Below are 25,174 nucleotides of genomic sequence, written 5' to 3'. Positions count from 1 at the left end.
TCTGGCCATTAGATGATTTATAGACAATTCACTACCAAAACCTGACATGTTAAACTCAAACTCTGCAGATTTATTTAGATTTATCCCTGAGATTTGTCTGAACACTACCAATATTTTCTATCTTTATTTCAAAAGCTGCAGTTCAATTGCCTATACACAAGTATCTGGTGCAATTTGAGACACGAGGATATCTAAGACATTCACGTGAGCTAGACAGAAATGACACAGGAGTCATGGAAAGCCCACCCCTTCCAAAGCAGCAGCTCCAAACAGCATATCAAAGAATGACATTTAGAACTGAATACCACCCCCAACGTGCTTTCTATATAAGAGCCTTTAAGATCTGCTTTTTCAAGTATCTCTATGCACAGGTCTATTTATGAGAATCTTCCCCAAAAGTAAACCTACTTTAAATGAATTCCAGCTCATTGACTTAGGACCAAGAAGATTAATTTTTTGAAAAACAATTTCTTCTGTAAACAGCTGCCTTTAACATGGGTCCTCAGGGACACCTGTGTAATGTTGGTACCCACGCAGGCTACGCAGGTACCACAGAAGAGCAGTAATAGGCAATTTGATAGAGCAATATGTTAATGTGCTGCAGAGGGGAGTTTGTATATGCATTTGTATGTATGGGAGGGAGATCTCACTCTCTTTTGGCAGCGCTAAAAAGGAAAAAGGATAAGGGGTTACTTTTATTCCTAAAGAAAACACATCTGACTGACCACATACATGGTACAGCAGCACTGAGCTAACGGGAAGGATCAAATCCTCAATGACCACTTTTCAGAACAGAGACAAACTTTAACTATCTTGTATTGCCGAAGAGGACAGCCTCTGAAAGCTGTGGCAGTGTATCAATCATTTGATGAATTTCGTGCCCTTATCTCTTAACAACCTAAAGGCAGTAATAACAGACAAAGACCTGGGTTTATAAAGGCAACACTCAGACTGCGTTGCAAAAGCTGGTTTGGAAGTCTTACGGAGTTTTACACTATTATAAAATCAGATACGTGCCTAAGACACTGCTGTAAAAAGTTCATGGTCATCTTTTCTCCATTTAAATGGCTGTATTTCTTTATACGAATAAGATAAAAGAGTATCTTTCAGGGGAAAATATAATGTATGAGAGATTTAATGAGACACAGAGATAACAATGTACAATTTGACCATTTTAAAAGAAAAATGGGTAAAGAGGAGGTATTATGACACAAGAGAAGATTCCTGCATTTCACTGGAATGATGTTAGGAAAGTAGTTCTTCAGAAACATGCAGTATCCTGGGGCAAGAGCTGTTTGTGATACATCTGTGATGACAGCAGTTTGTTAGAGACCCAGATTATAGGGAAATGTTCCAGCATGCAGAAGACTTTAAGGCTTTAACAATATGAAAAGGATGCCAATGGCTTGACAGAGCAGAAATCCTAAGGGGAGCTGCACTCAAGGTTGAAGATATTCAGGGTATAGCCTAAGCAGTTAGCTCACCTCGTATGCCAGTTGAGAGAGAGCACATTTACATAAACAGATGGCATAAACTCATTGCAGGGTCTCTTTTTTATTACAGCTCCCACTCCAAAGCTGCTCTGTTCAACATCACTGCAAACCTCCACAGAGCAGCTCAGCATAACAGTGCCGTTCCCTGTCTGTCAGCTCGCTGTGGCCCCGTCTCACGCACACAGCTCATCCACCCGCAGCAACACGTATCTCAGCTCCTGACACAGCAGTAAATGAGCTGCTTATGCTACCACTCTTTCAGCATTTTACAACGTTGCTGTCACTTGTGTGTCTTGTCTTTCAGCCACTACTGTGCCAAGACTGCACAAGTCGCTGCTGCTTCCCCTACAAATGTCACCGCAGCTACTCCACCTGGGGATTTAACAGACCATCTCCACCTACAGCACCTCCCTCACAGGAACTGTACAGCACCACCACTACCAGGCTCCTTGTGGAATAGGTCAGCACTGACTTCGGTCCCCTGGCCTCTGGGGAACCCCAGTTTCTTCCCACTACATATGCACTGCCAGTCTGACAGCACACGATCATCTTCCATCCATCGGATGCTACTGTGGGAAAAGACAGAATCAGTGGCGTTCTGCAAACCTTTCAACCATATCCCCTTTTCTGAAGCAGAGGTAAAACATGCCCTGAAACACAAAATAGGACCTTTTTTGGCTGCTGGATTTCCTCTTCTCCCAGTGATCCATGCAGGTTCTGTGTTTGCTAATATAGATTCACTTCCTCCACTTTGGCAGCTCTGGTGTGTTAACTGGTACATGCGAATGCTCAGACACCCTGCTCATGTCTTATCCTTGCCTGTCAGCTTCCTGTCTGTGTAAAACAGAGGTATAGACTTACAGTAGTTGCACTCCCCGACTCAACCCAGGATGCAGAGGTATGAAGCTCCATCAAAAGAACTGGTAGACTTTTTCTGCTCTGGAGATTGTCATGACTAGACAACATGTAGACTAGTGATGACACAAGCGGACAGAGGAAGAACATGAGCCCACAAGGAAAAAGAGATTTTAGCAGTTGGACTGTTTCTGTTTGTTATTCATCGCCTAATTTAAACTATTAATGAATCTCAGAGAATGAAATCTTGTTCAATTTTTAGCAGAATTTGTTCCCTTTAGTCAAAGCATGAGATCACATAATACATATTTCCAAAGAATCCCAGAAAGGAAGATAAAATTTGACATGGCATTCTTTAGGTTTTAGATTAAAATAGAAAAAATAGAAAAGAATTCCATGCCATCACACCTAGCCTCCTCCAACAAGTGCCTTTGTATTTCATAAAGAAGCAAACACAAAAAATATGTTACACAGGTCCAAGATTTTCAAAGATTCTTTACAAACAGCTTTCTAAAATATTAAGAAGAAGTCCTTTCTTTGAGGGTAAAGTTTTGCTTCATATCTTCAAAAGAATAAGAAATCATGCTCTGATTCTTTTTTGGTCTTGACAGTCACATGACTTTGTTTCTTCTTCCTGATCCAGTGTTTACAAAAAGAGACCACAGGTGAAATTGGAGAATGTTGCAAATATCACCCAGGTTTATGTAAAAGCATGATCCCAGTAGGTATGAGATGGAGTGGAGCGAATGATTCTGTGACACTAGTACTCAAATGAAGTTGCAGTCGTACACATGGGTGCTGTAAATTCTACTTATACAAAGGGAAGCAAAAATTACCAAAGAATACAATGTGGTGTACCTGCTCCTTCTTCTCTCCAGCAAGTTGTATGACAGTGTTAGAGAATGCCAGACCTCTCACTATATTTTCTTAGTGACCTTTAAAACTACTTTTAATACCATAACCAATACCGCCAAAGCTTTCAGTTTGACTCAGGCTGTGATGAATAAGCTTAAATATGAAATGAACCAAAACTCATTTTTACAGCTTCTGTAAGGAGGAACACGCAAAAGAAACACTTGGTGAGTTGCTGCTCTCTACTGGGGAAAGGATGTAAGAAAGACTACCCAACAAGAATCACATGGCACATACATCATTTAGTTGTATCAATTCCCTGTATTACAAATTATTCCAATCTTATCTGTAATCTGAGTCATTAATTTTAAAGTGATTTTGATAGTGAATTGCCGAGTTAAGTTTGCATGAGTAATTTTATATGTGATTTTGTATGCATGTGTATATACCTATCTTAAAATTTCAATAGACTAATTTGCCAGAAATTTACCTCTCCTCACTCCCTCTCCCAGACACATACATCACCATATTATCTCATAGCTCATCTAAAAACCACTTTTTCTATTAAGCAATGATCTGATTCTCCTTAGGCTAACATATTAAGATTTTACCAAATCATCCAAAACCGGACCCAGCATATGTGGCACAAATAGCAACTGACACTAGGACACTGTGATGATAACAAAAGAAGGAATTAGGAAATGAATAGGCTGACAGGGTGAGTCCAATGTGTATGATTACCTTAGGGAACATGCTTGAGCTCAGGTTTGAAGAAACTAACAAAAGCAGAAGATAGGGTTACCACACGGCAATCTGGTTGCCTAGTTAATGTGCTGGTCAGAGCAAGAAACACTTTGTTCTCATTAATGGTCACTGACAGAGCTAATAGGACAACACAGAGATCACTGCCCCCAGAAAAGAGGGTAATGAAAGTTATATCTTGCTAAAATATAGTGTTACTAATCCCCTCTCTCCATACTCTAAGTACTGAGTGGGGATTTATCCCGGGTGAATCACCCGGAGGTCAGTCTGAAGCCTGGCAGGATGGAGGTGACTGTGGCTGGAAGGATGAAATCTTTTCTGATACTCATTTTGGGCTCATGCTCAAAACTGTCCCCATCAAAGCATCTGCCTTCAGGGTGTTAGATCACTTCACAGCCCTAGTGGGTTGTGCCATCTGCACCTGCCTTGCAGTCACACCTTACTCTATGGGACATGGGCTTGGTCGCTGTATTTATAACCTCTTGCTTAGGCTTTACTGCAGTTCTAGGAGACAGAAACTAAATTTCCACTCTGAAGTAAGCTGCAGCTGCTCTTGAACAGAGCACCCACCTCTTCCTCCTTCAGAAACACAGATGAGGGGGATGCCATTATCCTCATTCACTGATCCTTCCACTGACCTACCAAGCACCAAATCCGCTTCAAAGCCCCTTGTCTTGTTCTCAGAGATACACCTGGCTGTGGCTGTAATTAACTGCTAGGGTAACTTCTTCCACAGCGAAGACCTCACACAACTGTGAAACTCTTAATTTGGTAAGCAGAAGACTTGTGGTCACAAAAGAATGAACTTTCCCTGGGGTAACCTAAAGCCATAGACCTGGCCAGCAGATAAAAAGAAGGAAGAAGGCAATCAACACTTTACTTGCAGCCAAATACAAAATTCTATTTTTTTTCTTTGTCTTTTTTATTACCACCACCACCACTGTCCCTTAATAGCTTTTTTAAATACATCAGTATCTCACAAGAGTATAACTACTTACAAATACACTTATCTGTTTTCTTAAATTCCAGCCTGGAGTTTCAATTTTGCTTTCAACTGCTGGACTGAAACATTTCTTTCTGCAGGACTCACAAATGATGGTTTTACACCAGTACATACAGATAAACTTGAGGTGACTTCAACTGCTCCAACCCCAGAACTGGAAGTTAGAGGAGACCAGAGCAGAAATACCTAAGTCAGCTCAGGCGTCCAGAGAACCTTGCCTTGGAACTGTTGGTAAGGCAATCAAGAATTTGTGGGGAAGGATCAGAGTACAGACTAATGCAGGTGATGATGTGGCAGGCATCTGCTACAGACCACCTGCTCAAGAAGAGGTACTAGATGAAGCCCTCTCCAGGCAAGCAGAAAAAGTCTTGCAATAATAAGCTCTGATACTCACTGGGGACATCAACCATACTGTTATCTGTTGAAAGTGCAAAGGGGCTGGATGCAAGCAGTCCAGATGACTTCCAGAGTGTGTTGAAGACAATTCCATGATGCAGGTCATTCATAAGATTGCTAGGGAAGATGTTCTGCAGGACCTGCTACTCAGGAAAGAGGAAGGACTGGCTGAGGCTGTCAAGGGAAGGTCAAGGGAAGGCTTCGCTGCAGTCATCATAAAATGCTAGACTTCAAAATCCTGAGAAAAGTGAGCAAAAGAAACAGAATCACAGCCCTGGACTTCAGTAGGGAATATTTTGGCTTGTTCAGGGACCTTCTTGGGGGAGGGGAAAAAATCCGAAGGACCTTCAAGGAGTTTTCCAGGATTACCTCCTCCAACTTGCCTTCAGTTGTGTGGAAATTCAAGCAAACATGGCAGAAGGCCAGTGTGAGTAAACAAGGAACACCTACCTGAGCTCAAACACAAAAAGCAAGTGTAAAGGTGATACCAGCAGGGATGGGCTAACTAGAAGGCACACAGAGGCATCGCCTGAGCACACAGGGATGGAGTAAGAAAACCCAAAGCTCAGCTGGAGTTGAAACAAGCAAGAATATGAAGAGTAACAGGAAGGGCTTCTATAAATACATTGCCAGCAAAATGAAGAAGGCTAAGGAAAAATTTAGTCCACTGCTCAATAGGCTTGGGCCCTACCAACAAAAAAAAAAAAATGAAAAAGCTGACATATATTGAATACATTTTTTGCCTGTGTTTTCATTGGTAAGGCCTACTTTCAGGTCTTCACGATCCCTAAGTTCATTTATATTAATCTTGGGGACAATAACATTACCCACAGTACAGGAAGATAGACCTAGGGAGCATTTAAGGCATTTGGACATAGTCATGTTCATGGGATTAGTTGGTGTGCATGTGATGGTGCTGAGGGAGCCCTGCAGTGTCACTGGGAGGCTGGTCTGTATCATCTTGTCCTGGTTTCAGCTGGGATAGAGTTAATTTTCTTCTTAGTAGCTGGTGCAGTGCTGTGTTCTGGATTTGGTGTGAGAACAACGTTGACAGTATAAATATCACCCAGCAACAACCAAAAGCATCAGTGTCCTAAGTCAAGGACTTTTCAGTTTCTCAGGCCCTGCCAGTGAGAGGCTGGAGGGGCACGGGAAATTGGGAGGGGACACAGCCAGGGCAGGTGACCAGAACTAGCCAAAGGGATATTTCTTAGCATACGACACCATGCTGAGAATATAAACTGGGGGAGAAAAAGGAAGGTGGATGACATCTGGCATTACGGCATTTGTCTTCCCAAGTAACCATTAATGCATGATGGAGCCTGGCTTTCCTGGGGATGGCTGAACACCTACCTGCCTGCCTGTGGGAAGTAGTGAATGAATTCCTTGCTTTGCTTTGCTTGCATGGATGGCTTTTGCTTTACCTATTAAACTGTTCTTATCTCAGCCCTCAAGTTTTACCTTCTTTTCCAATTCTCCCCATCCCTCTGGGTGAGAGGGAGTGAGTGAGCAGCTGCGTGGCACTTTGTTGCCAGCTGGGGTTAAACCACGACACATTCTCAAAAGCTCATGGCAACCAGGGAGAGTTCCTTATGAGTGAAAAGAGGCCACCATCACACTCTTCTTTAAGGAGGGCCAGAGGGAAGATTCAAGGAACTACAGAAGAGTTAGCTTAATCTCAGTCCTTGTGATGGTTAACGAGCAAATTCTCCTGGAAGCTGTTTCCAGAAACCTGAAGGACAAGAAGGGGTTTTGGAAGAGACAATTTCAATTTACCAAGAGTAATCACACCTGGCCAGCCTGATTGCTTTCTACTATGAGATGACTGTGTGGATAACAAGAGTGCAGTGAATGTTGTATACCTTGACTTTGGAAAGGCCTTTGATCTGGTCTCCTGTATTACCTTTATAGCCAAATAGATATATGAGCTGAATAACTTGATGGTAAGGTTGATGAAAAATGGGCAGAACTGTCAGGTTCAAAGCGAGATGGACAGAAACACAAAATCAAGCTATGGGTCAGTAGCCAGTGCCATCCCTCTTGGAGTGATATTAGGCTCAATACTGTTTAATATCTTCATTAACAACCTAAACAGTGGAACAAAGAATACTCTCAGTAAGAAGTAAATGATAGCAAATTCAGAGTAGTTGATACACTGAAGCACAGGAGTGCTATTCAAAGGGAACTAGACAAACTGGGAAAATTGCCTGACAGGGACCTCATGATGCTCAGAAAGGCAAATACAAAGTCTTATATATGGAGAATTACCATACTGATCTGTGACTGGTACCATGGGATCTGTGTCTGGGGCAGTGACTATGGGAGCAACTCTGCAGAAAAAGAGCTGTGAGATTTGATGGAAAACAAGCTGAATATGTGACAGCAGCATGCCATCACCAAAGAGTCTGCTGTCTGTGGAAGACCCAGACCAGCACAGAGGATCAATGAAAAGCAAAAGGCAGTGAAGGAGAAGGGGTAAGAAGCAAGGAGTTACAGCGGAAAACCATTATGCACTGACCCTGGCCTCCTGTGCCATCTGTTGTCTCACCAAAGGGACTGGGAATGAAAGAGTGTAACACCTTGTGAAAAACAAGGGGAGTTAAGACTTGGGAAGTCAGAGGAGCTGTGTATGACTCAAGTTGAGACTGAGGAACAGGAAAGAAATGTGTATCCCTAAGTGTTTGTTTAATATCTTCTTTTTTTTTTCTCAATACCAGAATCATTAATTAAAAGTTTGTGTTAATTGGCAATAAATTAAAATTCACCAAGTTGAGACTATCTTGCCTCTGACATTTTGTTTCTATGGACAAATATCTAATGGGAGGATATAGAGAAAACAGGATCAGACACATCTCAGAAGTGCACTGTGAAAGAATAAGAAGCAACAGACGTGAGCTGGAATACAGTAAATTCTGGGTCAATATAAGGGTAAAAAAGTAATTATGAGGGCAAACAGGTGCCCAGGCATACTGTGGAATATCTTGAAGATACTCAGAACTCAACTGGACAAGACCCTGAGCAACCCATTCTAGTCAGACCTGCTTAGAGCAGGTGGCTGTACTAGATGATCTCCAGAGGTCCCATCCTATTCTATGAATGCAGGAAAGCCACATTTGCCCAAGGCTGTATCCGAGCTAATTACCCTCCTGGGATTAATCCTCCAAGCATAACTAGCACCATGTGTCAAGATTACTGCCAGCATTAAGCAAGAAATCCAGCAGAACTGCACAACAGTGAGGATTTACCCGCTCAGGACAGCACCAGCTCACAGGACTGTGCTCACTACATGGCATGAAGGTGCTCTAGAAAGCCATGCTGAGCGGCATCTATAGAGACAGAGAGGAAAACAAATGGTCTTTATTAAGGATATATATAGGCAAGTATTTAACAAGATGCACATGTATTTTTGTGTGGTTATTTATGTGTGTGTGCATGCACATTTGTGCGTGGACATATGTATATAGGATTTTCTTCATTCTGGTGCCTTTACATAACTCTGCCAGCAAAACTTTTAAGGATACAACAGGCCTTAGCATAAAAGAAGAAGTGACTGTGCATGCCTATGAGAAGGCACATAAGCTTACTATTAAAGATGAAAGGTGAGGTTTTGTCTCCCTTGCAGCCAATCTCCCTCAGGTCCCCCCTTCAGGTGGTCTGTGAATCAATCACCTTGTTGGAAAATCAGCATAGACACTTTGGGTCAAGTGTGGTCAGATGCTGTTTCGAAAAAGAACTGGAAAGACAACAGAATAGCTCCCACCACCCTTTATCTCCCTGGTGGAGTCTGGTTAAAGACCCTATAGAAAAGTTCTGATTTCCTCTCAGATCTATGGAAAGGTGTACATGAGCAGGGAGGGAGAGGGGGCTAAGGCTCTGCCATGATCTGTCTTTGCTGATTAGCCAGGCTCATTTAGGAGTAAGCACAGTGTCATGCATCTTCTGCAAGGACAATATGACTGCCATGCCACTACATAGTGTCTGGCAGCCTCCAAGCAATACTCTAGTAGATTCATGAGTAGCTTGGCTCCCATAGAGCCATACCACACCCTCTCCAATGCAACAGCAAAGGCCAACACTTCAGCCCAGGAAGGTAGACAGTCACCTGGCAAAGAAATTAAATTCATGATATTAGTAATAATATAGCAGATCTGGAGTGGAGACAAGAGCACATCACTCACAGGAGACGGCTGGAGAGTATTCTGGTATGTAGTCAGGGCTTTTATGTTGGCTTCTCACTCTAACTGAAAACAGGCTTATGTTGAAGACTTCAAGTGATCTCAGCTCTCCACACAGTTCTGCCTGTCAAGACAGGGACAGAAACAGAACTGCTGCTTGTGCCACCTTCTTCTTGTGCAGAAAGCACCTTTCCTCCACTAAATTCAGTCTGCTGGCTTCATAAAGGGTGAGATTTGAGGACCCTTACAGGCAGGACTTGACCATCATTGGCTTGGTCAATCTTAAGTACTGCTACAATGGAGCACAAAGAGCTAATCATCTCAAAGAGACCTTCACCCTAATCTTTTCAGGTCAAACACAAACACTGGTACCTTGAAATGAACCTAGTAAGAGCTCACAGCCCATGCTGCCCTGTAGATACAGCATTCAGGGAAACGTTGCCCTCTGCCATTCCAAAAGCACCAGCAGAGCAGACTTGCAGCATCTGCCCAGTCCATGGCCAACTAAGAGCACCTGGGCTCAGAACAGCAAATTACCTTTGGGACTTTGGAATAAAGTTAATGTAACACTCTCCTCATCCTTCTTGTGTTTATTATTACAGGAAAAATGGTATTGGCACAGAAGATAAGAGAATCACAGCTGATGGCATTCCTGGCATTTTGATGTCACACACAGGTATCTTTATTTTTTCAGTAAGACAGAAGTAGTTGAAAAACTTTCTGATGTTTCAGGTACCTTATACTATGGACAGCATTAGACATTTCTCAGGCAACACCCTAAGCACATTTCTGCTTTTCTTCTGGACTTGGTGAAAAGAAATGATGATTTCTTATCATGCTTCACTCATATGGGGTATGAAAGATAACAGAGAGCTCTAGCCTGAACATGTTGCATATATATATATATATATATATATGCACATATACATACCAGCATGTTATAGTCTCCTGACACATAAATCACCTGCAGACCAGATGCAGTTTCATGAAAAGAGAGAAGCAAAATCTGGTGGCAATTTTTATAAGACACTGGAAGAAATCTGAGTGCATATTGATTATTAACATGGACTGCAAGCTGATCTAATGAAACAATATTCATTTAACCCTTTTTTTCCCAGAGATTCTATAAAGCTCAGACATTAAAAAACTCCAAAATATACCCTCACCTAAGTGAAGCATACCGGTTATGAGCAATAGAGGCTAACTAAAAACTACTTTCTGGAAGTGTTTTTTGAATTGAAATATATATCTAATGTGTATGTTAAGTAACTGTATTGCACACACCTGGCTTGTGGGTGGGTACGTACCTGAAACCCCCTCCTTAGGAATGCGTAAGAACAACACGTAGGATTTTAAGGTCAAGTATTTAAAAGATAGAAAACGTCAAAAATGAGGTAGTGCCTGAAGAACTGTAATTCAACTCCTTGGTGAGATTGAAACGTGATAAATTCTGGAACTGAGTGAACCTAGTCCCTTTTTACCTTTTCTTTTAAAGTACTTTCTCTCTCCCTCTCAGTGCTCAAAGTGCTGGGGCTGGTCTGTACCCATTTAGAGCCATTCTCCTCATTCATTTCTCCTCATTCTGCATGTGGCCTCAGGACACGCTTATTCAAATCTTGCTCTGAAGACTTAAGGCTTAACTTCCCCCTGGGATTTCCCACAGGTAGCAAGTGTAAATCATCTGCCTCAGTTCATCGGTGCCACAGTGAGGAGGTAAAGGCACCGATGAACTGAGTGTCTTGCTTGCTTGACATCACCATTTCTGAAGGCTTCATGAACAGGAACAATGTTATCCCAGAAAATATCCTTTACCGATGGGAACAAGAAACAGAGAGATATTAAAATAAAAAATATCACTCGTGTGATAGCCCAGTTTGAAGGCCCCAATTACTCAGAGTTCTTAGCAAAATTAGCATGCTCTAATACCCAGTTTCTGAGATTTCAGTTGCAGTCACAAGGATTCAGAGCTCCTGCAAAGCCAAAGCCAGGATGCAAAGCCAACCACTGTAGCACCCAGTGCTGGGCATGATTCAAGGGTGTGCCCTGAAAGGTGGTGCTGGTGTAAAGCTCCTCAGATCCACCCATTGCACTGACAGCGCGGAGAGTCCATCCTGAGTCTTGCATCTGGCAAAGGGAGCAGAGCCCATGTGTGTGTGCTACCATCTGCTTCAAAATTGCCAAGTGAATAAAAAGCAAACTTCGTCATACAACATTTTACTGACATTCATGTGAGTCACTTCAGTCTAATCTCTGTTCCTGGAGCTCATGGAGTAGATGACAGCTGCAACAGTTTAGCATTTCTAGTGTCGACCATCCCATTTTGCCAGTAAGCTTTAGAGCTGTGTGCTGGCAATGGCTCCTGGGTTCCCTTCCAGTTCTAGCAGGGAGTATTTTGTTCCCTTCAATTCTTCTTGCAACTAGACCTTGTCTACTTGTGGCCTTCAGGTCCATTTCTTCTTTTTGAGCTACTTCTAACTTCATTTTTTGCCTCCAGCCTCTTCTGTACCATGCCTACCCCATTTCTTCTGCTATATCCTTGCTTTCACCAGACATCTACCCCAACGCTTACCAAATTTACACCTGATTCCTAATCCACTGTTTTACACTGGGACTGAGGAAATTAGTGAAATTGTGGGTTTGATCCCTGTATCAGAAATTGTTTGTGTTTTATAGGAAAGAACTCTTGAATAAAAGCCAGCAACTGTCTTAGAAATCACATGGAACTTAGGTAACATGACATGAGCAGTTACTGCACAAGCATAGAAGTGGTAGGTAAAGCATTTTATCAGTCCAGTTCAGATTCAGAGACAAAATTAGCATTATGTGCAATGTAAAGTCTTGCCCCTCTGAAATTTCTACCAACTTTAGCAAGACAGAGCTTTTTCCTGTAGTCTCTACTTTTAAGTTACCAAAGGAAAAAAATCTGTAGATTAGAGGCCTCTAAATGCCAGACTCCAAGAATTAATCAAACTGTGCTCCTGCCTTCTGTACTATTTTCCTTTTCAAATCTGAGGTTCATACATGTTATGCACCCTCACAAGTCAAGTAAATATTCCCATTCTATACTGTGTAGAAATTCCCAGTAAATTCTACTCGTTTTGGCAAGATTACTTTAAGAGAAAGACACTATTCGTTGCTAATTGGGATACACACTGCCATCATAAAGTACTGGGACAGACTCAGCTCCACAAGGCATCTTCTTATTCTTAATCATTGTGTCTCTTGGAGTGAGTTTTAATTAACTTTCCTTTTAGAAAGAAGAAGAAAGGTAAATCTAATTGTCTTGAAGTTTAAAAATGCCTTTCTTTAAGTCCTCAACTCATAGCTCCCCACTTTTATTGCATATACAAGATATTTATACTCAGTTATTCTGGGGTTACATTACATTCATGGCCCAAGATAATGAATGCCTTCAATTCACACCAGCTTCCAGGTTCAGGCTTCTGTCAATACCTATGCCAAGAGTTATCTATAACAAAAATCATGAGATTTTTCACATTGGAAAAATAAATTGCAAGTATCTGATACCTAAGGCCTGATCCTGGGCTCACTTTATCTAAAACCATGGAGATCACTGAAATCAAGAGTGATGCCAGGAGGAGACCAAGATCCAGTCTTGATCCTGCACTGATTTGTTACTTCAGTAGACACAGGACGGTTCAAAATAAGGAAGACAGGCACTACAGTTGTCCTTCAAAATGTTCTCCTTTTTTTGCCCTTTTGTTCCCTGATGTTCCCACTCCCAAGCCATTAAATGCCAGAACTACTGTTAAATGTCTGACCTCAGAATAGTTCCCAGAATAACCAGCACATTGACCAAAGACCACAGCAAGTCAACATCAGCAGAAGTAGACCACTGGAAACTCTCTCCTCTGTTTTGCAGTTTGATCCACAACTTGGCCCACAGCCAAGTGCTCCTTCCAGACAATCCCCAAAATCCTTTTCTAAAAGGAAAGCCACTAGACCTGTTTCTCACCATAGGCATAGGCACTGTGCCTTAAACAAGATTCTTTATTTTCAGATGGAAGGAGTGGCTCTTTTGACAGCAGTAACGGCTGTTCACATGGGCAGTTTGGTTCCAAAAGGTATTTTAACACCTCTTGTACCCAACAGCATGACAGAATCTTGTTCAAGATTCAATTTCCAAAACCTGAGCTCTGCCCTTCAGGCATACGGGAGTAGCACTCTGCATTTACAAGCAGTCAGACCTGGAAGCCAATGCAAAAAAAAAAAATAAAAAATCTTCTTTTACTCTCGTGCGCGTGCACGCACACACTTCATTGTATCCCCAACACATACTTTGCCTAACCTTACAATGACCTAAATTTCCACTGTGCTTCCAAAATGTGTTGTTTTCCTCAGTCTAGCTCTAGATCTACTGACAATCTTTCAGCACTCTCTTCTCCCACTCAAAGCAGAACTTAAAGTGTATCTGCTTCCAAGACATTTTTTTCTTTTGCCTCATAAGGTTTCTGACAACAAGAAGCTCATTGTTCAGTGTTATTACTTCAGCAGAACGCCTGCTGAGAGAGTTCCTGCCCTCAAAAATATACTCAACAGCATGGTCTCTGAGGGCTACACGTTGTCATATTTGCCAAGAATGCACACAAAAATAATCAAACATGTCTCATAAAGAGACAATTTACTTACTTTTGTCAGAAGTCCTCAGAGTTAGTAGTCTGAAGTGGTTTGGAAACCCGATAACCTGAAGTCCTGAAGACCGTCTTGGTAGAAACAGCTGTGACCTGTTGGCTACTTATAATACTGCATGCCAGCTGAACACAAAATTGCCATGAGAGCTAGAAAGTCATCTGACAGGTGAATGGGCCTTGTGCACAAAAGAAATAATGGTGTAGATGCAAAGTTAGTGTTCCTGAAGTTAAGAACTGAGCTCAAGTTTTCTGTAGCCCAGCCATGTATGGACCACCTTTGCCAGTGTCACCTCTGAAGTCACACAGGGCTTTCATCTAGAAAGTAAGGAACTCAGCAGAATTCCCTTCTAAGTCTGAGGAGGCTTAAAACCTTATCCCACCACTTAAAAACTGGATCACCAATGGCTAACCAGGGAAAGCAGAAGGAGTGAAGTAAAGAGTACTCTTCCTTTCACCCACTGAATTGCTTTGCAAAAATAGAAAATAAATTCAAGACTCATTGCCTTGAAAGCAACTTAACTCCATGACATTCTGCTTAATCATGACCAGTTCTTCTCAAACATCTAGCTAGCCGTGTTTTCCACTGAGGCAATTGCTTTCCACCGTCAAATCACACCAGAGAAAGTTTCCACATGATTGCTTCTAAACAATAGGAAAACCTGGTTTTCACAGTCTGCTGTTCATTAGTACAGTTGATTATCTAACAGAATACAAATATTTGATGTATCACAAAGATAAGCACAAAATCAAAATAAAGCATTAACATTCCAATATGCACTAGGAAAAAGCTCATGGATGTCTGAATATGCTTTTGTTTATCTTTTGTTTGTGCTTTAACACCTGGAGAAGAAATTCTGCAAAGGGTCTATTTGTGTATTAAAAGCCACTCATGGTGAAACCTGTAGAAGTTGTGGTTGGGATAACTCTGTCTGTGCCACAAAAGACAGGCAGGCAAAAACCCTGGGACACTATCTATGTAAACTATCCAAGCACCCAATTTGGCAACATGAAAGGATTTAAAAATAGACAATCCAGTTTCACTGCCAGGACAGTACGAATGGGAAAAGAGGGTCCTTAGCATGAATGTGACCCAAGTCCTATGTGAATGGAGTTGGTTCTTTCACAACTATTTGCAAATGTGTGTTTACATGGCTCTCTGCAGGCAGCTGAGGGGGTTTGCCAAGAGCTGGACATGCCCCCCCCCCCCCCCCCTCAGGGCTTTAGCATGGACAGATTTCTTGACTTTGCTCCAGTCAGAGACTGAGAAGCTCTGTTGCATCTGAACTTCTACTACGCTTAACTAAAGAAAACATCCTGCTTTTTTAAGAACTTTGTTTCTGAAAACAATGTCTTAACCTTCCTGGAGTCTTCTTAGTTGGTTTCCTGCAAAGTGCCCATTACAAGGAGCTGTGTTCTCCAGTCACACTCACGGCAATAATTATCCACCAGGCCCCAGTGTGAATCCCCACATTTAATTTACAAACACCCCCCTGGCACCCTCCTCCCCTTCCCATAAGCTTTCACATGCCAACCATGCACAACGTTTCTGCTTCTGCTCTGAGGGCTACCACACACCCTGGTGCACAAGGATCAAATGCAAGCCCCCAGAAGCACTGAAGGAGCACAGCGTTTCTGATCCCAGCCTTCTGATTTTGAGGGTGTGAACAACTTCTTCTGTTCTGCTGCAGCAGTTGGGCTCCTCCGAGCTTCTCCACTGGGCAGCTCAGACACTCCAGCCCCCTCCTCACTCCTTAATCAAACCACGAGCGCCCTGTCAGCGGGTGCATTCATTACCTTAATCTGCAACATGTGTGGGAGGGCAGATTCCACACTCCGTAGTCACTACACCTCTGCTCAGGCCTGATTTAGAAAGCTTTCAAGCACAGCCCGCTCAGATCATTTCTTAGCTGTCCTCTTCCATCTGCCAGCAGCAGAGCAGTAACATTTCTGGGTTGGCTTAGAGCATCATCTCATTGCCCGTGTGGACCCTGGTGGGTTCACACAGCTAAATTAACTGCCAAAAGTGGCTCGAGCCCTGAAATCCCATTGTTTCCCGAGAGCCTGCTGAAGCCTTGCCTGAACAAGAACCCGTAAGGCCTCCAAGGAAAGGAGCAGGGGTGAGGGGCTTAGCATTAAAAGGGATGGGCATGATAAAAAGCTTACAGAGATCATGTTTCCTCCAGACTGACCTGAAAGTACTTCACTCACTACGGTTTGGATTAAGTGGTATTAAGAATTACCCAACAGACATAAGCCAGAGACACTCCCAGGGCTCCTTTCAGACCAGCTGCAAAAGGTGCAGCTGCCGAGCAGTAGGTACCTGGCCTAATGGGATAGCGATACATAGCTCCTACGTTATCTACACAGGCTCCCCGGTAATCAAATGATACTCGGGATCCATCAGCCTCCTCCATCTACATAGAACCCTACCCCAGCCTTACTTTACAAGAAAAAGGAGAAGGTTAAGGAGGGGATTTCTGTCAAGGAGTTTTAAGCATTTAGCTCCAGGCTGTGGTTGTGACCCCTGCCCTGTGACTCTCTGAAAAGGATTTAAGATGGTCCCATCTCCTGCTCTTTCCCCACCACCTTTGCATTTCCTGCTGTGCACTGTAGGGTGCTTTCGTCCCCTATCCTAACATCTGGACTCTTGTAAAATTTGCTTATTATAAGGACTCTTTTCAAGGATGTGGCAACCAGTTTGGGAGAAGGAGCAGGTCCCGGCAGCTACAGAAGGATTCAGTGACTGCCGTGCTGCTAAACAGCTCCGTATTAGCATCCTCACCCTTGTGCCTCACTCTATGGCATGGGTTTGCTGAGTGAATAAGGAGAACGTCCTCTTACACATGCTTCCATAGACAACATATTAGTATAGCAGCAACTCTAGTTTGGCATCTACTTGAGAGTATCCAGAAAGAAGCCACTTCACCTACTGAGTGCCCTCAGCTTCACAGGTACACAAAAAATGCATACCTCTGGGTCCATGCACATACATACAGAGAGATGCCAGACTCGTTATGTCCTGTGTCTGGAAGAACCATCTTGAAGTTATCACTCTTAATGATGAAGAGTAGTCAAAAGAGAAAGGTTCAGAGGCTCCCTGTTTGCCTTTTCTATATTTCTGTGCGCAGGAAGTCCTGATTCGTATGAAGGCAAGAACAGTATAATTTTTAAAATGCCCATTAAAAAATAAACAGTCAAAATTCCATAAGACTTTTTCAAAACAGCTTTGACTCATTTGCAAAACAGCCAGTGTTTTGATTTGTTTGATAGAATCAAGTCAAATCACACGTCATAATACTGCTTTTTCTTCAGTAATATTCTCTACAGATCCCAAATTAAGTTATTTTTCTTTTTCCTGGACTCCAATTCAGCAAAGTCTTTACTATTTGATTTCAGGTGGACTAAAATCTCCTTTGTTCCAATATGTTAATTTAAAGTAACCCTAAGCATCATGGCCACAAACATGCCTTTAAAGGGCACCCATACTCTTCAACCACTGTTCACTTTCTTTCACAGGCATGTCTTGGGTCACAGAAATGTTTTATTTCAGTGCATTTTCTGAGAATGCTGAACATTTGCATGGTTATTTGAATAGATGGAGAACAAAGTCTCCTTGAGAAAATCATACAGCAAAAGCAAATCTACTCTTTTTTTAATGCTTATTTTATTATATTATATAAGTCAGAACAGCACAAAGAGGGATTGATGTAAGAGTGTCATAGAAAAGAAACCCAAAATACAGGGCCAGATTTGGTACTGACACTAAGTATATAGCCACTGATAACTGAAGATCTTCTTAATAACTGAAGATGGAGAGAAATCCTTTCTAAGTGATGTAGAGAAATGAAAGGAAAAAGTTAATTAAGAAATGAAAATAAAAGCCAAAGGTAAATAAATGACTCAACTGAAAAGTGAGTGAAACTTCAGGATTATGAAGCAACATTTGAATTATTTGCCATTTACCTTGCAACCTCACAGTAAGCAATCTTTACCAGCCTAAATGGAACTATATCAATTGTTTGCATCTACTATAAGGTTAAGCTTGAAGCCTACTACACTTACACTTACACGTTACAAAGAAGCAGTACTTTACCTGATATGTCTTTTTCTACATCACTATCTGATAGGTCCTTGCTCTATAAAACCAGATTTTGTTTACTGAGAAGGAAAACAGAGAGGACTGAAATGAAACCCACAGAAAATTATTTATATATAGAACACTTTCTTTGGTTTTATCTTGGCATTTTTGTAACTTGTGAGAGAGAAACCTATATTTATGAAACCTCTTGCAGCATGTATTTTGAAAGAACAAAAGCGGGATAACTGTACTTGAAATAAATTGTTAGACTATATTTTCTGAAGACATCTGACAAGCTTTGTGGGGGAGAAAAGCATTTTCAATTAGTACTGAGTGGGTGAACACAGGATAATGAATGAGTAGATGAGTTGGTTTTTTTAAGACCTGTAATAACACTCTTCATATCCTTTTATGAGACACATATATAATGTATATTAATACATTTGTAAAAATGTAATATTTTTATAATATATATATTTACACATACACACATGCATTCAGAGGCATAGATATATAAATATACACTCTGTATTTTATTCATGGATAATTTCAGGCAATGAAAATAGTATAGTTTTCTAAAACATCTCCAAATTTTTAGGCCAACTTCATTCCCAAAGCTGATCCAGCAAAACAGTACAAGAAAATCAATTTTATATGAAACATAACGCCTGTCCCATCATACAACAATGAAAAGATTGCTGTACTAATTTTTCAATCCTAAAATCAGGTGTCATGGGCATGAAAACAAAAGCTCGTGCAAGTTCCTTTGGCAGTGTTAAAAACAACCAGTATAAAACCTCAACTTGAAAAGCTTTTAAACCACCTTTCTGAAATAGTGTGTATCAACTCATTCGTTTTTTAAGTGCACAACAGTTCACACCAGATGCAATAAGACAAGCAGCTGGTCATGCAAATCTAAAGTCTAAGCTAGAAACCCTCCTTTCTTCCTACTCAAAATCATTAAGTTACAAAAGAACATGAAAATAATCCATTATCAAAGGCAACCAGCAACATAAAAGCAAGAACAGACTAGACAGTTCTGAATACGACCTAGTTTAGATTAAAGGCCAATGAAATATGGAACCCAGTCCCATATAGATTTACCTGGCTTAGGTTGTGAAATGTCAGTGTAATAGACCATTGTTGGAAAGATAAGCAGGGCTATGGTCTGAAGAGGAACCCTTAACAACAATGAGAACTTTGTTAGAAAAGTTTTCTATTCTATACATATTTATTTGCTGCCATTTACTTCATTTATTAACAAAATCTTGTCCTGGATTATTGTCAGGTGTCGTAATTTATACTATTCTATTTAGTCTATATTTTAAACTACAGTTGTAATAGTTGTTTTAAATGACACTTGCTTTTTTTAACTAAAAAAAGCTTCAGCCAAGTTCCCAGATAACTATTGTTGCCAGGTACAATGAAGCATAGAAAATGAACACATTGGACATTTCCAGATGGTGAATCAGTTTTTTGATAGCCATCAGTGAAATCTTCATAGTACTTCAAAGACTGGATGGAAAGCACTGGGTGTTTGTGTCAGGGAGAATGGATATTAGGTCTCATTATTCCTAATAAAACCACTGGAGAAGCGTAAATGGCACACATTGAGTCAGCCCTAAATAAAGGCAGAAAATCTCTTCTTACGACAACAAATTTGTATGCACTCCATGCGGTAGGATATCAAGTGACCCAGATAAACTATTGTGCCTGTTTTCCAAAACTATACATTTCTTTTACACTTTTGTTGAGGAATTGCCTGGAGGAGGCACAGGTATTCCCCATGCAGCATATATTATGGCTTTGAACAAAAAAAAGGATCTTTCTGCAGGATGATGAAGCCCCAACTATGAATTGCTTTCCTAGCTTTTAAAAGCAATTAAAAACAGGGAAGAAGTTTATTACAACATTGACTGTAAAGTATTACAACATCAAAGAAACCAAGATAGATATTACCCATACAAAGACATGTCATCTAAGAGGACAGTTATGTTTAAGAGGGAATACCTTAACCGATTAAAAGTATTCTTCTGCCCTGAAATGAGACTTATGGAAGGACACTGGTTCCTTCACAACGTAGTTGCATCTGAAAACACACTAGGGTCAAAATAAGCATGGTTTTTGTTGGTTCATAAACCTGTATATCCAACACAGGCAAGGGCACTGGCACACCTGTTTCTGCTCCAGCTCCAACCAAAGGATCAGAGATCTCTCAAGGTCTCAAAACAGGGCTTACATGAGTTTTAACAGGTGCATATGGCTTCTTCTGTCCTTTGGGCGGGCATATGTTTCATCAAGAAAACTGTATATGTGAGCAGGTTTCTATTCCTGCTCATACTTTAACAGCAGTACTCTTTGCAGCTTTAGTTGCTTACTCCCATCACAGCTAGTATGAGTAAGCAGCTACTATGAACAGTGAAATCCAGAATACAGAAACATTAACACAATCAGTGAAGTGGGAGACAGGAGAAGAATAGAAGTCTGGCACATTTTTTAATTGTATTTATTATTTTTTTTTAAATTCAGGTTGAGTTCTTGGAGGTGGTCTGAAACACTGTTTTGTCAAAATCCCATAGTATTTTCCCTTGAAAACACTATCTGCTTGCTGCAAAAATGCAGACAGTAATAGAATAATTAGTTTGCACATGTAATAATCAGTACGCATCAGGCATCAGTTGTATTTCTGTCGTAAGTCAGATATTATATGTAGCTGCCCACATTTGTTACCCAAAATGCTTACACTAATGTTGCTAAGTTCATGGACAGCATTAATGTAGTCAGGCAATCATTTTCTCCCCTTTTCCATAACTTCTAGATCTGTTCATGGCATTCTGTACACTTTTGGCTTCTGGTAGTCTCTGCTACTATGAGTTATTATTTACCTGAAGGTCTGAACTTCCAAAAGCATACTGCAATTTTTGATGGACATCAGAAGGAACTTTTTTGAAAAAAAAAAAAAAAAAAAAAAAAAAAAAAGACTTTTTTTTTTTTAACTTTTGGCCTGATTATAGAGATGGTGTATATAACATTGTTTTCTGAAGATTGTCAGATGTTATCCTTATGAGCTGGCACAGTCACGGAAGTCATCTTCTGTTCTGCATACATGCCTTTCTCTGCAACCTCTGCAAATCTGCAGGATTCAGTGATGTCCTCACCATTTCTGCCATACAAACTTGTTCAAAAAAACCCAGAAGTTAGACAAAGGAATAGTAGGTTGGCTAGCTTAACTTTACCTATTGTATACAACCTGATTAATTACAGCAACTGTGTCCTATGAGCTTTAGATGACAAAGCCTTTAGGTACTGAAAAAATGTTTCTTTTTGTCAACTTTCACAGCTGGAAGCAGTTGAACAATTTTTAGGTATATAAGCCTGTTAAGCCTGGAACTTAGTGTTTACAAGCCAGACCACTTAAGATAGCATACTTAACATTTCCAACCAGCTACGTTTTCAGTCATGATCTGTACCACATACTAATGCCTGATTCATATCATGTCTCAACACGGTAGAAATGTGTGGGCTATCACTGCATGCTGCTGCACTTTACTTTTTTAATAATAGTACTGAAAGCAGGTTTATTTAAATGAAGACCATTTAAATCAGTGACTGAATAATTAACTTAAATAGTATTTATGTAAATCACTAATTAGATTTTATTTTATTTTTTAACATAACATTTATCAAGTGTGACAGCCTTGGTAAAAGTCTGTTCAGACCTTCATTTCCTTATGTTCCAAGTATGAAAATGAAATATATGAAAACTTCAAAATCTTGAAAGCAGATTAACGACATTAAATAATATTTACAGATAATGAGTACTACATTTCTTTGGAACATATAATGCTCTGAAATGTCAAGAAAATATCAACAACCTTGTAAAAATCTAGTCACTGTAATTACCATTTTTTAATTATTTTTTTTAAACCACACGCTAGTCCCTGGACATAACCATACAACACATCTGCCTCATCTTTGACACTTGTAGTTATCCAGTTCCATGTGCTTCTAAGTACCTGGGGCTGAAAGCTCTTGCCCTCAGCTCCGATCTTTACTTCCAGAGCTAACGTGCCCTTTTTTCTTTCTCAGCAAGAAGAAAGAAGTACACAGAGTTTTTCAGGACCACCACTTGAAAGTCTTTTTTCTCACTCTGGCTGCTCTTACCAGCAAGTGGTTGTCCAGTCAAGGCTAACATGACAGGAATAATCTGCAAAGAGGACATGTCTTATTAAAGTTATGGCCACCCACTTTGCTCCCTTACTTCTTTGCTTCCCACACATCTTGCCTGTCAATCCTTTATTGTGCTAACAGGAATAAATAAGAAGCAAACATGAAATGGCAGATATAGCATTTCCTCTCTCACCATAGGGGTCATAAACATTGAATTTTCAGAGATGGAACGAACAGAAGATCCCCATTATTAAATTTGCAATTGATTTTTACGGGGACTGCAATGGGAGGCTGAAATTCACCTTTCCCTTAGAAGCCTATGATAGTTTTGTCCCAAGGTACTGGTCACCACTTGCAGGTTTTTTATGAGGTGCAAAGGGATATCTTTCTGCTGCTTTTGGTTTCCCTGGTTACTTAAGCAAGTTATTTCTTGAATTTAAGTTTTTATAGTTCGTGGCATCACATTACACAAACATGAGCTATTATTGATGTGCCACAGACTTATGCCTCTGAGAACAATAAGTAGAAAGAAAAAACCCTTTTGATGTAGCAGTTGCTGAAAATTCCTTCTGAGGTCACTCATCTGAAGAACAGCTCTCCGTTTACAGCAAAGACAGACTTGTCAAGAGATATTTTTAATGCCTTGGATCATTTCTATGTAAATATTAATTGGTGGATCCTACGCAAGCAAAAGCAGCACTAACTTTTCTCTTGCTAATACTGAGTAATCTGGTGTGTCGGCATCAGTTGCAGGGACTTCCAGAAATTTGCTCACACTGGGTTCAGTACTTTTTTTTCCCTCCTGTATCACAGCAATATTGCAGACTTCCAACAATTTTCACAGTGAAGCTGTGAAAAGTAGAACTTGTAATAGGCATCCACATCTGGATTTTCTCAAAGTAATTGCATGTAAATGGGCCAGGGGGAGAATTTTTAACTACAAAGCAGCATGCCATGTTTCAGAGGTGAGAGTAAGCATTCAGCTTAGGTACTTGAAACAAGCACACAACAAAAAGCAGCAGTTTGCCCGACTCCAACGGTAGATTTAAAAGGAAGGATTCAAGGAGTATGCCTAGTCTTCTGTACACTAGCACAACGCGTATGTGTGTATAAATAGGCATATATGTATATATACACCCATGCACATATAAAAGTCCATTAGACTGAAGCCTGCAACCAGCCAAGCAAAACCGACACCCCATTTTCGAAGTAGTGTAAGTGTGTAGGAAAAAATGTATTGTAGCTGAACCCTCTCAGACATAAGACTCAATGGTTGAAATACGAAATGTGAATACCAGGGGTGTCGTACAGGGATGGCAAATAGCCAGGCCCTGCCAGGCTGACCTTGCAAAAAGAGCTATCGGGGTGGGAGGCAGGTGACAGAAAACTTCTGCATCCATCAGGAAGTAGGGCCTCCTCACTGTTTCTGGCTTGAAGGGCTGAGATGTGAAGGACTGTGGGTGGTTTCAGAACACGCAACCCCCATGGCAATGGCAGTAAAAGGAGCTTTAATGGCAGAAACATGAAGTGCCTTTGACACCTATTAATGAAATGATGATAAAAATAGTATTGGGTCACGTGAATCTGTAGAGAAAAATATTATTTATACTCAGTTGAAGCAACCAATGAACTCTTTGGTTTCAGCTGTTTGGTTTGTTTAAACTGTGAATAAAATAGACAAAAATATAATTGTTAATACTGTGCATTAGACATCCTTTCAAGCCACAAATGTACACCCCTAATTCTAACATTTCCAAAGGGACAGAATTAAGATTACAGATGTAGGTGCCTGCCTTTAGATGGCCAGTTTTAGAAATTATGAAAGACTCACCCAAGGTCACAGGAGTAATTTTTGGTGAAGCTCAGATTAGACACAGCATGATTTGGTATCTTATAGTGCATCACTTCAACTGTTTAACTGGGATCACAATGTAAAAACCACAATTTTGGGTTGGTTGGTTTGGGTTTTTTTTGGTTGGTTGTTTTTTTGCTTGGGTTTTTCTGGGTTTTTTTGCCAGTTGTAATAAGGTGGAACTACCCTGCCTTCTGCCAGGAGGGAAGTCTTGCTACTTAAAAATTACTAATGAAAGAGGAATGGGTCATTAAGAAATCAAAAAGGACTTTTTGAAACAGATTTCCCATTTTAACAAGATAAATTGGTTAATAATTTTATTCTGAAACTATTTTATGCTTCTAACGTGTTCTCCTGAGAGAACAGCTTCACCAGATTGCCAAATCTCTGCATATAAGTACGCACATCAGGTCTGAATAGTATCTCTAGTTTAAGAAACAGCAATACACATTTTCTTTCTTGAGCTTTTAATGTATTTTTCCAAAATAAAAAAAAACATCTTCTTAATATACTGTTAAACTAACGTGTTTGGGATTTGGCTTTTTGGGGTTTGTTTTTATTTTATTTTATTTTACTTTATTTTAATTTGAAGGTTACCAATACATGCCTGACTTCAAAATAGTATTTTCTTTAATTGGAAAATGCTCCTAGCTAGAGATGTCAAGCCCTAGTTTCAAATAAGGAACGACTGGTTAAACAACCTAAAGAGGAAAATCTCTTAACCCATAACTTTAATCATATCAGGTATTTTATGTAACCAAATATGTACTTAAACCAAACTGCTGTCCAGTTCAAAGAATACCAAATCATTTACTTGAAGTGAACCAATAAAGGAACGTCTGACTGCCATGTTTCAGCCTGAGGAGTCCTTACCATGAAAAAGTGT

The sequence above is a fragment of the Falco naumanni genome, chromosome 5 (assembly GCF_017639655.2).
Source record: "Falco naumanni isolate bFalNau1 chromosome 5, bFalNau1.pat, whole genome shotgun sequence".
NCBI classification, from domain to species: Eukaryota; Metazoa; Chordata; class Aves; order Falconiformes; family Falconidae; genus Falco; species Falco naumanni.
This window is presented reverse-complemented; position numbering follows the sequence as displayed.